Source organism: Camelina sativa, chromosome 10, assembly GCF_000633955.1.
Source record: "Camelina sativa cultivar DH55 chromosome 10, Cs, whole genome shotgun sequence".
Classification (NCBI taxonomy): Eukaryota; Viridiplantae; Streptophyta; class Magnoliopsida; order Brassicales; family Brassicaceae; genus Camelina; species Camelina sativa.
Genome location: NC_025694.1, coordinates 17,784,204 through 17,800,758, shown reverse-complemented (window position 1 = coordinate 17,800,758; position 16,555 = coordinate 17,784,204).

The following is a 16,555-nucleotide window of genomic DNA, read 5'->3' as shown; positions in this document are numbered from 1 at the left end:
AGGGTGTGTGTTGATGGGTCTGAACAGGATGCACATCCGGTTAATGATATTGATGGATCACAGCCCCGTCCTCAAGGTGTTAAGGCTGCAAAGGGAAAGTTCTAAAAACCTCTAACACCCAACCGATTGATGTGGAGGAAGATGGAAAAGCTTACTTGGAGTTTCAGCTGGATCGTGTGTCGAAGATGTATGAGATGAAGCAGAAGGACTTCAACCTGAAAGAGATGGAGTTTGCTATGAAAAAAGAGCATATGAAGCATGTGATGCTTGATAATCTGTTTGCTAAAAAGGATTCACTAACTGAATCCGAAAAAGCTCTTAAAGACAAGCTAATTGCTGACATGATCTCATCTGGTTGAATGTTAGAGAATGAAGTGTTTTATTAACTATGTTTCTTTTGTACTGTTTTATGTATTAGGACAAGCTTCAAGTGTTTTATTAACTATGTTTCTTTTGTACTGTTTAATGTATTAGGACAAGCTCCAAGTGTTTTATGAACTATGTTTCTGTTTGTACTGTTTTATGCATTAGGACAAGCTCCTTGTGTTTTTTTGTAATCGACTCTTGATAACTATGTTGTTAGTAATCGAATGGTGTGAACTATGTCTTCAGTTTGTTTGTGTTTATGTTTCATTTTTGGATGCTTTGTCAATCGTATGGTGTTTGTTATGCTATGAGAATTGGGATGTATGATTAATTGGGATGTTGTCATTGTAATGCAGGTGAAACAAGAAACACCCGTGACACCAAAACAAGGAAGAAGCAAGAAGTCGGTCATGTGAAGTCGGTCATGTGACACCAAAACATACACTACTGTATTTTTGTACTTTTACCACACATTTTCTCTTGTATAATGTTGTACTTTAACCACATGTTCATTTATCATTTTAAACCACATATTGTGAGAGTACTTCTACCACACAAATTTTAAGTTTTCTACACCACAATTTCTTCTATATAATGTCCAAAGCTAGCACACAAAATCTAAACACCAAACCGATCAAATACATAATTCCTTTTCTAAACTGTAAACACCAAAACTCCTTTTCTCAATTTCCAAACTCTCTAAATATGGCATCTTCTTCCCATAATGATGATGTTGATGACATACTTGATGAATGTTTTAATCAAACATGCGATCAAATCACCAATCATGTATGGCAAAATCTTCTTACTCCACCAATCCAAAGTCAACCACCACCTAAACCAAGAAAAAAGCGAATTCACATTGAAAGAAATCGAGAAGTCGGTCATGAGAACTTGTGGAATGATTATTTCAGTGAGGATGCTACTTACCCTCCCAACATTTTCCGTCGCCGTTTTAGAATGAACAAGCCATTATTCATTCGTATTGTGGATAAGCTCGCAAATGAAGTTCCCTATTTTCAACAAAGAAGAGATGCTACCGGAAGGTTGGGTCTGTCTACATTGCAAAAGTGTACAGCAGAAATTCGTATGATGGCATATGGTTCTGCAGCTGATGCGTTTGACGAATACCTCCGAATTTCTGAAACCGTGGCGCTATTATGCTTGGACAATTTTACAGATTCAGTCGTAAATCTATTTGGAGATGAGTACTTGAGAAGACCCAAACCAGCAGATCTTCAAAGACTACTCGACGAAGGCGAGTTACGCGGATTTCTCGGCATGATAGGAAACATCGATTGTATGCATTGGGAGTGGAAGAATTGTCCCACCGCATGGAAAGGTCAATACACCCACGGATCTGGAAAGCCCACAATCGTTTTAGAGGCAGTGGCTTCGTATGATCTCTGGATCTGGCATGCTTTCTTTGGACTACCAGGTACATTAAACGATATAAATATTCTTGACCGATTTCCAGTCTTTGATGATATTTTGCATGGTCGAGCTCCTAAAGTTAAATACAGTGTCAACGGACATGAGTATAAATTGGCTTACTATCTGACGGATGGTATTTATCCAAAATGGTCTACTTTTATCCAATCTATTCCACTGCCACAAACTCCAAAAGCCTCTTTATTTGCGAGACAACAAGAAGCTCTGCGTAAAGATGTAGAGCATGCTTTTGGAGTTTTGCAGGCTCGATTTGCCATAGTCAAAAACCCGGCTCTTATTTGGGATAAGGTAAAAATTGGAAAATAATGAGAGCGTGTATCATACTGCATAATATGATCGTACAAGACGAACGAGATGGGTACAATCTGTTTGATGAAACTGAATTCGCACAAATGGAGTCAAGTAGAGCTTCAGAAGTTGACTACACGCTTCCAACACCCAGGCCTTCATGTGTCGCTAGTATGCTCAAGAATCGAAAGGATTTTCGTGATCGAGAAAAACAACAACGCTTGCAAGATGATTTGGTTGAGAATATTTGGGCAAAATTTGGAGCAAATCATTATTAAAATTATGTATTAATGTTTTTATTATGTAATATGTATTAATGTTTTTATTATGTTTTGTATGTTTGAAAATTAATTAAAATGCAATATTTTGTAATTTTAAAAAAATCTTAAATGTTTACACATTTATACCACTTCTATTCTATTTAAAAATTTTTAAATTTAAAAAACAACATTTTCAAAAATAAGAGACCCAAAATTAAAACCTACCAATGGAAGAACAAATTTTATCTAAGAGATCATGGGTTGTTATATTCAAATCCCCCTTATAAGAGACTGCCGATAATTATGGTCTAACATCTCTCGTGTAATTGAGGAGTCAAAGCGAACACCTTTCTCAACACGGGTAGCAGGATTCCACGTTAAGGATACTGGGAAAATTAAGTTACAAGCTATGAAGGTAAACTTAAGGATAGTGGGAAAGCCTCTCAACTAACACCCACGTTAAGGATACTGGGAAAACCTCTCAACTAACACCCAAATTTGGAACCTAAGCCAGGGAGTAGGAGAGTCACTTTGTTCTTATATCACGAAGTTCAAAGAGATCTAGGTCCAAATATGGGGTATGTCGAACTCAACCACTTTGGTGGCTTTGAAACATGGACTATGGCACAAGTATTGTTTTCAAGAGGAACTGACTGTCAACCGATTTCTCACAATCTAGGACGCGTTTCTCCGAGCTTCGAACTGGATAATTGTGGAAGAAGAGAAGTCTGCCGCCACTCAAAAGTATGAGGTGGCTTCCAAGCCACGGTTCGAAACACCAACCAAGAAGACACCTTCCCCAACACTGAAGCCCGAGCTGGGCACGTCTGCGGAAGCGCAAACCCTAGTTCAAACATCATCCGCATGATAATCTACGAGAGCGGGAAGGACAACCCACATGCTGAGAAAAACTTCTCAAAGGTACAGCAATAGCCTGGTGGAGGATTTTCCGGAGATTCATGAGCCTCTGGGAACTGGATTTCGATCTCCAGGGGAATCTCACAGGATCCCTTGATCTCGGCTGCGTCCTTCTCGGAGAGCCTAGATGGGGGGTGAGGACCGAAAAACCCTGGAATGAGTGGTTTAGCAGTCTTAATGGGGGTAGACTTTGGGGGTGACATGGTTTATGAATGGAAACGATGGTAATCGACTAAGAACAGGCGGTTATTTCTTTTCCGGCGATAAGTGACCACAAGAGAACAAGAGCAAAGAAATCGAGGCAAGAGTCTCTGAGAAAAGATCGAGGGAACTCTATCTTTATATGCCAAGGAGAGGTGGGGGAGAGCGAAAGGTCGATGTTCACCCCCCCTCCCCTCATATAGCTGTTTAGGCTGACGGATGGGACCGTTTCCTTGTTTGGGAAGGCAAATCTTATCATTATCGCGATCAAATCATGAGATTTGGAGTATATTTAGTTTCCCAATGCAAACAAAGGCAAGTCAAAAGTCCCCCGAGCTAATTAGCTCGAGAGATTTAGGGCGGGAACTGTTGGTACCACAGTGAATCACCTCGTTTAAACAATTGTTCCCGAGACGAACGACTCAGGTTGGAATTAGAAGGCAGCTCGGTCCATTAAGGCAAGAATGCCCAACTAAGGGAAGTGATCCGGAACCATACTGAACTAGCGAAGAGCGCATCAATCACCTTGGAGCTCGGAAAAGTAATCAAGATTCCTTTAGCTATCAGCCATATATCACACGCGAGATTGATGGACTAACTGAATTCACATTAAAGGCTCACAGTAGTATAATTAGAAAGAGAGAGATTGTATTCAAGGACAGATTATTTTTGGCTAATAATAAGATTTTTTTACTATTTTTTTGTATTATATAGCTAAGAGCGAACTAAATAACTAAACTCTTCAATAGTTAAGAGCGAACTAAATAACTAAACTCTTCAGCTCGGAACTTGAACATCGATTGACTTCGCCGCCCCTAAATCACTTCGACAGAAAAGTGTTCTCTCCGATCTCAGAACAATAATTTATAATATTTTGTTGTTAACAATAAAATAAAATAAGGATATTATAAATAAGATAAAATTGAATTCTAAGTCGACTGAGTAAGAAACTTAACTTAAGAAGCACACAAATCATAAAAAAATTGAACCGGTTGAATTTGGTTATAGTAAGTATAATAATTTTTTTAAAATTAAAATATTATTATTGGTATGTTTAAATTGTAATCGAATTTATATTATTATGAACATTTAAATTTATATAAATTTAGAGTATGAATGGACAGGTTATATGACGGATTATGAATATTTCAATTTACAATATTATGCGAATTGTGAAACCAATTGATAAGAACATGCACAATGATTGTTTTTTTACCATATCAGGAAGAAAGTCCATAAAGAGGGTCGTACTCATTTTGATTTGACTACACATTATTAAGTGAACTTTTTTTTTCCAAGCATTGTTTAAGAGGTGTAATTCAGAAATTTCCAACTAAAAGTAACACTTCGTTGTAAAAACGGATTTTTTATTGAATATAATTTTAAATTTGTTTTTTTAAAAAGTCACGATTGTTGTGGTGATTGTCGATGTATGAAATAGACAATATAAATAGTACGGATCGTATTGGAGATAAATCAGAACTGATCCTTTTATTAACGTAGAATTCAAGAAAAGGGTTTACAGAAAATAACAATCAAGAGCTAAGTGCAGTTAATACAAGAATAATTGCTCTTCCCTCTTTAATTGCCCAAAAGTGGACCCAGAGCTCTGACAATGACCTCTGGTATTTATAGTGGGCCATTGACCTAGGGTTCCCTCTGTCTCTTCTGTAAAATGACAATTTTGCCCATGCGGCCATATGAGCCAGATATCCAAAATGTTGGGGGCAGAGCCCATATCCAAAATGGTCCCCCCTTAGTCCGATGAGCGATGGCGTGTTTGAGCTCGTCGAGTACAGTTCCTTGTCTCTAGGTTCGTCTTGCAGAAGGAACATAAGATTTTAAGAGCTTGAAGGCCTTCTGGAAAGTCCCTGGTCGAATAGTGCGTTGCGCACGTTTTTCGAGGCATCCGGAAGATTCCGAGATGAATAGTGCATTGCACATGTTTTTCGAGACATCCGGGAGGTTCTAGGATGAATAGTGCATTGCTCACATTTTTCGAGATATCCGGGAGATTCCGGGATGAATAGTGCATTGTGCACGTTTTTCTAGGCCTCTCGGGTTTTAAACGAGTATTTTGCGTGCTCTGCACATTTCTTGAGGCACGGGAAGTGGAGACAGCTTAAAAAATAAGATTTTCCTTTTTACCTCGGCCAACGCGCTGGTCCCCCATATAAATATGTTCCCTTGACTGCTCTTCTTTTACTTTCAACTCTCTTCTCCAAAAGGTAAATTTCTTCTCTCTCTCCCTTATCTCTTTATTGTTTTCGGTTTTGGCTTGTAAGGCCATGGTTCTTTTTCCCGATCCGCCGCCCATACTTCTCCGCCTGTGGCTCTTCCTACTCGTCGCGGGATTCCAGTTAGTCTCCCGCCGCCGTATCCGCTAAGTGAGACCGGGACCATGAGGCGTCCTGGTATCCCGATCTTGCCATTGCGCAGCTGAGTAGGTTGACAGACACACCAGCTGGGACCTCGCCTTCGTCCTAAGTGGCGCCTTGCCCTCTTAGTTCTGGCCGAGACCGTTAAGCGTCTTGGTTTAGACGCCGCTCATGTTGGTGCCACGAATCAGCGGTTCCTAGCATGGGTCGGTGTACTCAATGGTGTCGATGGCTCTTTGCTGCTTGTGACGCGTTGGCGAGAGGCGGACGAGATTGCGAGATTCGTTCTTGCGGCGTATTCAAACTCGTTCCGTCCCGTTTGTTTCGGCAAGCTCGAGACCTGGCAAAGTCGAGACAGGGACGAGCTCGCAACCGAGGTGACATCAAAGTTTGGCCAGGTCGAGAGGTCGAGGCCTTTGGTGATGAGATGATGAGATCCAGATCTCAGGGGCGAGAACAAGATTCTCGTTGGCGAGGTGACGTGGTGGGCTCCGTACGATGATGGGAGGTTGACAAGGAGACAGAGTGGCGAGATGGGGTGGCGCCCTGCGTGACACGATGCGCGAGGTCAAGTAGGGCAGTATGCGGCGCGATGTGCGAGACTTGAGAATTGACGACGCGAGTTCATGTTCGAGGCGATGTCAAACTCGTAGCGAGGTCGGATGTGTGCTTGCGAGATTGATGTTGTGGCGAGTTCCTTGCTGCGGATTGGGAAGTTGCTGAGCTGGAACTAGAAGGTAGTAGTGGTGAGTTTGGAGCTTGTATACGAGATTGCAGCGTACGAGACTTTTCCTAGCTCAAATTCATGACGTTATCGTGTCCTTGGCGAGCCTAACACTTCTCCGTATGGAATTACTGGCGAGATCGAGGTTGGTCATCTCGCGCAGGTGGTGAGTGCGCATCTCGCAAGTGGTTCGGCGAGGCCGTGTTTATCTCGCGCAGGTGGTGAGTGCGCATCTCGCAACTGGTGTGCTCATAGCGTGTTGAAGTGATTCCTTTTTCTTCGTTCGCATGTAGACGATGTGGCGTGATCGAGTCTCTTGATGGCAAGCTCGTTTGTGTTCCCGTGAGATACGCGTAGCGATTATTCCACCAGATGGCGAGATGGTCGTTGTACGGGGCGAGATGGTGAGTGCGAGGTAGAGTTAGGCGAGGTCACCGTTCGAGACACGTTGACGAGATCCCTGCTTATGGAGAAATTGACGAGCTCGTACGAGGTAGGACTGTGCTGTGATGTGTGGGAAGTGAAGCAGTATGGTATGCGGGATGGTGACGGTGCGCAGTACGTAGTACGCACATAACTCTGGTGTGATCGATCAGTCTTGAGTTATATGATGTTTCTGACGTGGTTTGTCGCTCCAATACTGACTGGTTGCTTGGTGAGTTTTGCAAGACCTCGCGCAATGGCTTTAGGAGATGATGTCTATGGTGACGTTCCGGAGGAATTTGGAGATGATCTGTATCGTGCGCTAGAGAGAGACCTTGACGAAACCGGGACGAGCTATCCTTCCTGGTGGGACCCGTCGAAAGGAGGAGGTGTCGTGACAGATCTGGCGGATTTGACGGAAGAAGATGTTCGGGAGCTTGAAATCATGTTTCCTATAGAAGCTCAGGACCTCAGTTTGATCCCACATCCTTCAAGTCAACGGCGAGGGAAGGTGTTAGCGTACGAAAAGAATGCACAGGCTCGGACTGTGCTCCTAGGTCTCTGGTCGCTGGTTTAGCCGTTGGTAATGGGGTTCCGACACGTCGCAAGGATCATACGGGAGGCGGAGAACGTTTCTTCCGTGATGATGGAAGGACCCTGAGCACTGATGTTTCCCTAGCCCGCATGTTTGATCTCTCCGAGATGCCACACAACCTGCAGCTTGCGCTGCCGAGTGCCAACGAACGTCCATGGGACTGCCCAGAAGGTCACCTATGCATTTACGAGGACTTCTTTATCGAATGTGGCCTATGGTTCCCGATTCCAGAATTCTTGAAGAGTTACTACGTGCGTCGGAAAATTGTATTCTCGCAGCTGTCAATCTCGACCATCCGTAATGCGGTGGGACTCACGATAATCGGTGCCAGGAAGGGAATTTCGATCAACTGCGACCTTTTCGAGCTCGCTACGAGACCTACGCTCGACCGTACTGGACTATGCAGTGCTTGTTGTATGCCTGGCCTTACAAGCACGCGCGACTAGAAGAGTAACATTCACGGTTGGCGGAGGCGGTTTTTCTTCGTGGAAATAAACAAGATTTCGGTTGAAGACCCGAACACGACTTTTCCTTCTGCTTGGAATTTGACTCATGGTAGTCGTTACTGGGTTGGATTCGTGTTTTTCTGGTTTTCTAAATATCTTTGCTGATCGTATTTGTTTTGTACTCGCAGATAACCTCCCACCTTCTGCTGCGTGTGACTTCGAGACTGTTGACAAAGCTTCCGTATTTCTTCACATAGACTTGTAAGTTTTCAATTTTGCTTGTCCGCATCCCGATACTCATATGTTCACGTAACTTATTTTTATGTTTTTCCTGCAGGTTCGCGGAATGGATTGCAAATGGGAGATTGCCCGATGCCGTGCTATGCTGACTTGTTCGAGGCTGACACGGAGGGAGTTGTCGTGGAACACGAGGATGGTGAGGTGCCTGCTCCCGAGGGTGAGCCTGGTCGTAGGAATCGTTCCGCCGAGGTTGCTGCAGCTCGTGCCACGAAGAAGCCTTCTTCCGTGTCCCGTGGGAGTGCTCCACCAGCTGGTGGTGATCGTTCCCGGAAGAGGTTGGAGAAAGTTCTAGGCATCCTCATCACGCGGAGGAAGGTTGCGTGACGGACGATCACTCGTTTTCCTTTCGCTACGACGTGAGAGATCAAGCATTCTCTAGTGATTCACGAGCTTGCGCAGATCTTGCAAGCATGATTCATGGTGACTTTGTTCCGCTTCCTGCTCCTGATGATTTGGCTTGTCCGACCACGTAAGAGAAGGCCGTTCGTCGGCAGTTCCAGGTTAGAATCTGATCCTTTAGTTCGTTTTAATGTGCATCTTCCTTAGCCGTAATCCAACTATTTTCCTTGATCACTTAGGCGATGAGCTGGACGAACCGCCTTGTTGGCGACTACGAGGACAAGGTGCACGCGGCTAGAAGGGAGACCTTGCTTGTCCGGAAAACGTTGGCTCAGTGGAAGCTCAATTCCGAGACAGCGCGTCTCAGGAAAGCGCGAGATGATCGCGAGGAGGAAGAGCATGCGAAGGCCGCTGTTGTGATCGGGGCGCATCGGGAGCATACTGAGCGTATGATGATGCACTTGATTGCAACGCGTGAGAGATAGCCTCATTTGCTCGTTCTCAGCCAAGTGACCGGGACCAGGCAATGTCTTCAGAAGTTGATTGGCAGGGAAACCACGATTCCCGAGAGTAGGATGGAGCGTCTCGCAGCTAGCCAAGCAGAGTTCAAAGTGAAGGTTACCGGGGTTGTGGTGCCGCCACTTCCTGACGCTGATCTAGCGCCGTTTCTCGAGTCTGCCGACAAAAGGCGCTGGTGATGCTGCGAACTCGATTGCTGATTGCTTTTGTACTTTTCCTTTGGATATTTGCGAGCTTGGTTGCTTTTGATTTATGAACTTGATTATTACCGATTTTTGCTTCCTTCATGATGAAGCTGCTTCTGCTGCTTCCTACAGGGCATATTTTGCAGTGCAGGACGTATCCTGCCTTACCCTGGATATGTTGTTCCCCAAAACATCTCGAGTAGACAAGACAGACTTGTCGTACGATTTTAGGTGTGGTACGCGTGATCGGCTTACCCTGTAGGTGCTGCAGGAATTGCGGGTTTGCGAGTCTGGGCTTGGCTTAAAATGTCCTACCGAAGTAATGACGTGGATTATTTCACCACTACACCCATGCGGAGCACGTTTTAGAGCTGTCCGCCTGGCCAGGGCGTGAGAACAAGAGTCGATAGATCGCTCGAGAGTGTTTCGTTGCGAAACTTTTTATTTCAAGGGTTCGTGAGAGGCTGCCTACGTACCCTTGAAAGGGATCAAACCATTCGTAGTTCAAATTACAAGTGAATGCTCGATGACGAGATACTTTTTTTTTGTGGTAGATTGACTAATGATAATAGCGCTTAAGGTTGGCGGAGTTCCAGGATCGCGGGACTGGCGTGTGGTTCTTCTCGAGTAGCTGGTGGACGCCAGGCTTGACGATCTTGAGACTAAGTATGGACCCTCCCAATGCGCGCCGAGTTTTCCAGCGTTCTTCTCTTTTGTATTCTCGTAAACTTTGCGGAGGACGAGATCACCCTCTACCAAGTAACGAGACTTGACTTTCTCGTTGTAGAATTTTGCGGCGGCTTGCTGATAGTACTGAATCCGTAGTAGAGCTTGGTCGCGCTCTGCTTTGATGAATAGGAGTCGGTCACACAGCATTGTGTCGTTCAGCTCTGGATCGTGAACGAGCATAGATCGTCGGAGAGTCGGGATTCCTACCTCGGCTGGAGCGAGTGCTTCCATGCCGTATGCGAGTGAGAATGGGGTTCTTCCAGTTGATTTGCACGGGGAAGTGCGATGAGACCATAGGACGCCGTCGAGTTTGTCAGCCCATAGACCCTTCTTGGCGTCGAGCCGTTTCTTGATCCCGGCGATTATAGTTTTGTTGGTGGCCTTCGCTTGTCCGTTGCCTTGAGGGTATCTTGGCGTTGACTTACTCAGGCGTATCCGCCAGCCGGCGCAAAATCCTTCAAAACTTAGGGAGATGAATTGGGGGCCATTGTCGCATACGATTTCGTATGGAAGTCCATGTCTGCATATGATGTTCTTCCAAACAAAATTCTGGACTTCATCTGCGTCAAGCGAGACATATGATTCTGCTTCAACCCATTTGGTAAAGTAATCCGTCATGATCAGGAGATACTTCTTTTCGTTAGATGGTTTTAGCGGCCCGACAATATCCATCGCCCATCGCATGAAGGGGAATGGTGGTGAGGTTGTTCGCAGTAGTTCAGTCGGAGAATGGATGAATGGTGTGTGGCGTTGACACTTTTCGCACTTGGCTGCGAATGCTGTACAATCGGCAATCATAGTTGGCCAGAAATGACCACCCGAATGGTTTCCTCCGGCTCCTTCATGCACTTCGCGCATGATGTCTTTTACATCCTTTTTGTTGACGCAGACAAGGAGGACGCCATTAGCATCATGATGGAATAAGTTGCCGTCCAACATCGTGTATTGGGCGCATTTAGCGCGCAATCGTCGAGCTTCCCACTTATCCTTTGGGCTTATCCCATCAGCGATGTAGGCGATAATATCAGTTTTCCAATCGTCGTCAACGAAAGTATTAGGAGTTTGAGCTGGGGGTAGTAAAACCTAGGCCAGTGGTGATGTTGCGGGAGCTGCCGCGGGTACTGCAAATACGTTGTTCAAACTTGCCGGTACATGTGCTGAGGCCTCGACTTTTGGGAATATGACAGGAGCAAGGGACAGTGAATTGACGTCGATGCTTGGGCGATCAATGCTCTCCATAGGTATTATTCGGCGGAGATCGGGGTCTGATGTGGAAGCAAGCGTCGCGAGCGCATCAGCTGGAACATTTTCGCTTAGTGGATCCTTGACGAGCTCGAAGAACTCGAACTTCTGGGACAAGTCGCGAACGACTTTGAGATAGGCATCCATGCGCTCGTGTCTCGTTGCATAATCTCCACTGAACTGATGTGCGACAAGCTGAGAGTCGCAGAAAGCTTGTATTTTTTTTACTCCAATTCCGTGCGCAAGGCGCAATCCAGCGATCAGTGCTTCGTACTCAGCGTCGTTGTTTGATGCAAAGAAAGCGAGACGAAACCATTGTTCCAGTACTTTTCTAGTGGGAGAAGTTAGGCGTACGCCTGCTCCTGAACCCATCTTTGACGAAGCGCCATCCACCTGGAGTGTCCATACTTCGGGCTGAGGGGAGTCAGCCTCGAGTTCAGGAGAGAGCTCAACCAGAAAATCTGCGAGGACTTGTGACTTGGCGCAAGTGTGGTTTTTGTACTCAATGTCGTACTCGCTTAATTCCACTGCCCACTTCGCCATGCGGCCTTATTGACTTGGACTGTGAAGGATTGTCCGTAGAGGCTGATTCGTCAGAACTTCAATAGTGTGAGATTGAAAGTAGGGGCGGAGCTTGCGAGCCGATATTACGACAGCGTATTCGAGCTTCTCCAGAGTCGGATACTGGAGTTCGGCGCCATCGAGAGTCTTACTCACATAGAAGATAGGATGTTGCTCTCCTCGATCCTCTCTTACAAGTACGCCGCTTACAGCTGAGCAAGAGATTGCGATGTAGAGATACAAAGTTTCTCCTTGCTCAGGTTTTGCTAGGACTGGCGGAGATGATAAGTAATCTTTCAGTTGTTTGAATGCTAGTTCACACTTCTCATCCCACTCGAAACGTTTATTTCCACGAAGGAGCTGGTAAAATAGCAAGCACTTGTCCGTTGAGCGAGAGATGAAGCGCCCGGTAAGACGTTGCACCTCGCGGGTGTTTCTTGGAGATGGAAGGTTGATGATCGCTGAAATCTGCTTTGGATTTGCTTCTATCCCGCGCTTCGTGACGAGGTACCCCAAGAATTTGCCGGAAGTAACGCCAAACGTGAATTTCGCCGGGTTCAGCTTCATGCTATACTTGTTGAGTATCTTGAAACACTGTTTTTGGTGCGTGACATGGTCTTTGGCCTGAGCTGACTTGACGAGCATATCATTGATGTAGACTTCCATGGTTCGTCCAAGTTGGCTCGCGAACATACGATTCACCAGTCGCTGATATGCTGCACCCGGTTTATCAATCCAAATGGCATGACTCTGTAGCAGAAAGTACCTTGTTTGGTAATAAACACAGTCTTCTCACGGTCATCCTTGTGCATCATTATCTGGTTGTAGCCCGAGAACGCATCCATGAAAGATAACAGTTCGTTTGCAGCTGTGGCTTCGACGAGCTGATCAATGTCGGTGAAGTCAACGCACACTCTCCACATACTGTTCTTCTTCTTAACCACCACCGGATTACTCAGCCAGTCTGGATAGCAAACTTCAGTGATTGATTCCGCATCACGTAGCTTCCGAACCTCGTCATTAACCGCAGTTGTTCGCTCTGCACCGAGCTTTCGACATTTTTGCTGAACTGGTTTGTAAGTTGGATCGACATTGAGTTAGTGGCTGGTAATGCTGGGATCGATTCCCGTCATGTGGTCTATCGACCAGGCAAAGGTGGTTGCATTCTGATGCAGAAACCGAACAAGCTAGTCCCTTAGAGCTATTGGTAGCTCGGCACCTATTCCGACGTGGATCCCGCTTTGGTGCTGATTCGACAATTACAAAAGCCCTTGCATTCCACATCTTTTTCACGATGATGAAGCAAGTTCGTGCCATCAGAGGATCCCCACGCAGCGTGTAGATACCGTACGCATTTGGAAACTTGACGCACTGGTGGTAAGTTGAAAAGTCGGCGCGCATCTTGTGAAGCCACGGTGTTACCAGAATGACATTGTAGACGATGGATTTGTCTACAATTGCAAAGTTGAAGCACTGCATCGTGCCGCCGACGTAGATCGGAAGTGTGATGGTTCCAACAGTCATTATGGTGTCTCCGTCGAATCACATTAGAGGCTGCATGTCACGTGTTATGTTATGTAGATCAGCACATCCTTGAATATTCCATTGACCAAACTGCGGGTGTCAATAAGAATTCTCGTTACCAAACTTTCCCCAATTATCATTTCTACGACAAGTGGGTCGTTGTTTGGACTCGCGTTGCGCATGTCCTCTTCAGTAAACGTGATAGGATCAGAGGAGGTTTTGAACATGCTGCTATGGGAGGGCCAGCTTCGTTTTGCTTCTGATTCGCGGCAGTAAGCTTGGTTTGACCGAACGGAGTCGCGACATGTTGACAAGCCGCCCATGATCATGTTGATCCTTCGGCGAGGAGCTGGTGGTTCATCGTGTTTTTCCGCATCATGGTTTCACTTTGGGGGGGGGGNTTGGGGGGGGGGGCGAGCGATTTCTCGTGCTCGGTCATTTTGTGCCCGTGTTTGGTCATTTTGTGCTGCAGCCTCCTTCTCACGCTGCCTTTCATGCTGTTGCTAGTTTGCTAAACAGTACGGGTTATCCTTATGCGTGTTAACCTTTCTCCGTTCTCGCTCTACATCGATGAAACCTCTTTTGTACTTGTGAAGAAGAATGTATTGAAGTGTTTTGCAATCCTCCGTGGAATGTCCGGCAAATTTATGGAATTCACAATAACCTCGCTTGCCTTTGAAGGTAGGACCATCAGTTTCGCGATCGTACTTGTTCCAGCGCTTGCCTTTCTGTTGCTCGTTTCCATTGATAGCAAACATCGTTGCCTTCCTTCCTTTCTCACCTTTGGCGTATTCTCTGCTGTAATGCTGGCGAGGCTCATAGTACTCTTGCACAGATTTGTTTTTCGAACTTGGTGTTTTTTCGGATGCTTTCTCTACAACATCAGTCTGATTGAGGTTCTCTTTCCCTTGTTCTTCCTCTACCTCGATGTATCGGTTTGCCCGCGCATGGACTTCGCCCAAGGACGTGATGGGTAAGATTGTTAGGTCTTCCTTGAACCTGGTTATGCGGGCAAGCGCGTTCTTTAGAGCTCCTATTGTGGTGTCGTTGCTGATGGCGAGCTGAGATACGACTCCTCTGAATCTGACCATGAAAGTTCGCAGCGACTCGTTGTGCTTCTGGTGCATTCTCCATAAGTCGGCATTCGACACAGGGACATGCATGAAGCATTGGTGACGCTGAAGGAAGACAATTGTGAGTGCCTCATAACCATCGATCGAATTGGCCTACAACCTTGCCAGTTCAACGCTTCACCGGTTAAGCTCTCGACGAACAGTTGACAACTTCCCGCGTCTTCCTCTTCTGGTGAAAAGTACGAACTACCAATATAGATGGACATCAACTTAAGGAAGACAGTGGGATCCCCCTTACCGTCGTATGGTATCGGGTTACTTTTGTTGGTATCGGGGTTGCGTCTTACTCTAACGTCTGCTAGCACACTCTCGAGCTCTGGTGCCGCGCTTGTTACGCAGTGCATCTGCGACGTAATTTTCTTCAGCTGAGCTTGCTTTATATGAAGTTCCTACTGCAGGGCGCGATTTTCAGCACTCTCGGGTTGATTCGGCCCAACACCTTGATCCGTGAGCATTTGGTCAGTTTGGAAATGCACTCTCGATTGCTCGCCATTGGGTCCAACGACGATCGATGAAAGTCGGGGCCTTCCGTTGGCGTGGTGCGCTCCTCGAGGAGTGTTGTGTTCAGCTCGCAGAGTGTTTTGTTCGACACACGGAGTATTGTGTTCAGCTCGCGGAGTGCATGGTGCCAGCGTGTCTTCGTCTCACACGTGTCGAGCTTCAGATTGTGGCCTATGGCGTCTTGAGTGATCGGTTCGTCCTGACTGATAGTAATGCCTCGACGCGCGTGTCCAATAGCGCCTGCGGCTGCGCTATCAGTTGGGGTGACGTCGTCAGTAGTACGATCAAGAGGGGTAGTGTCGTCGGTAACCCCATTTGTCCGAGTGACGCGCCTAGCGCCTACGGCTTTGCGGTCAGTTGGATTGTCGCCTATGGCTACACGTTCCGGAGGGATAGCGCCATTGGCTAAGCCATTGGTCGGAGCGACACGCGTAGCGCCAACGGCTTTGCGGTCAGTTGGATTGTTGCCTTGGAGCTGGTTCGTCCTCGAGCGGGTGCGGCCCCATATGGTTGGCCTAGGGGACATGATGCGAGATGCGGGAGAACGTGGTGCGGAAGAGTCGACGCCTTCGTTGCTAGAAAGATCGGTATGAGAAATGCTATTGGTTTTCCGAGAACGCCTTTGTCTTTAAACTCTATTCGTCAAATGAAAGGATTCCGTCTAGCCCCATGGTGGGCGCCAAATTGTTGATGTATGAAATCGACAATATAAATAGTATGGATCTTATTGTGGATAAATCGAAACTGGTCCTTTTATTAACGTAGAATTCAAGATGAGGGTTTACAGAAAATGACAATCAAAGAGCTAAGTGCAGTTAATACGAGAATAATTGTTCTTCCCTCTTTAATTGCCCAAAAGTGGATTTAGAGCTCTGACAATGACCTCTGGTATTTATAGTGGGCCATTGACCTAGGGTTCCCTCTTTCTCTTCTGTAAAATGACGATTTTGCCCCTGCGGTCAGATGGACCAGATCCAAGACTTCAGGCCCAAAACTCCCTACGATCTTCTGTTTGGACTTCTATAAATGTTGGGGGCAAACCCTATATCCAACAGTGATGTGCGGCTTTAAAAATCAACGACCTAAAGGTTTTGGGTTTAGCACATGTATAGATTCAATAGGCAAATGTGGAGAATGTGTTGTAGAGGACATTCCACAAGGTCAATAGAGATTACAGTGGTCATGCCTTAGTTTATTCTCCATATCCTTTTGGTTATTGAAAGTTTTGTTTCAGTTATCGCAAGTCCATTTACAAATTAGTCGCTATTTGGATTATTGATAGATTGTTTTTTCTTTGATCAGTTATTATAGGGGATAGTGTTTTGATATTGGGATAGGGGATGGGGTTACGATATGCAGATCTGAAGATGCAAGTGAGTCTTACAAATTTAGGTGAAAAGAGAAGAAATATCACTAAATTTATGATTTAGCTGATTTTGGGAGTTTGTTGAACTTTTTTAGGTTTAGGTTT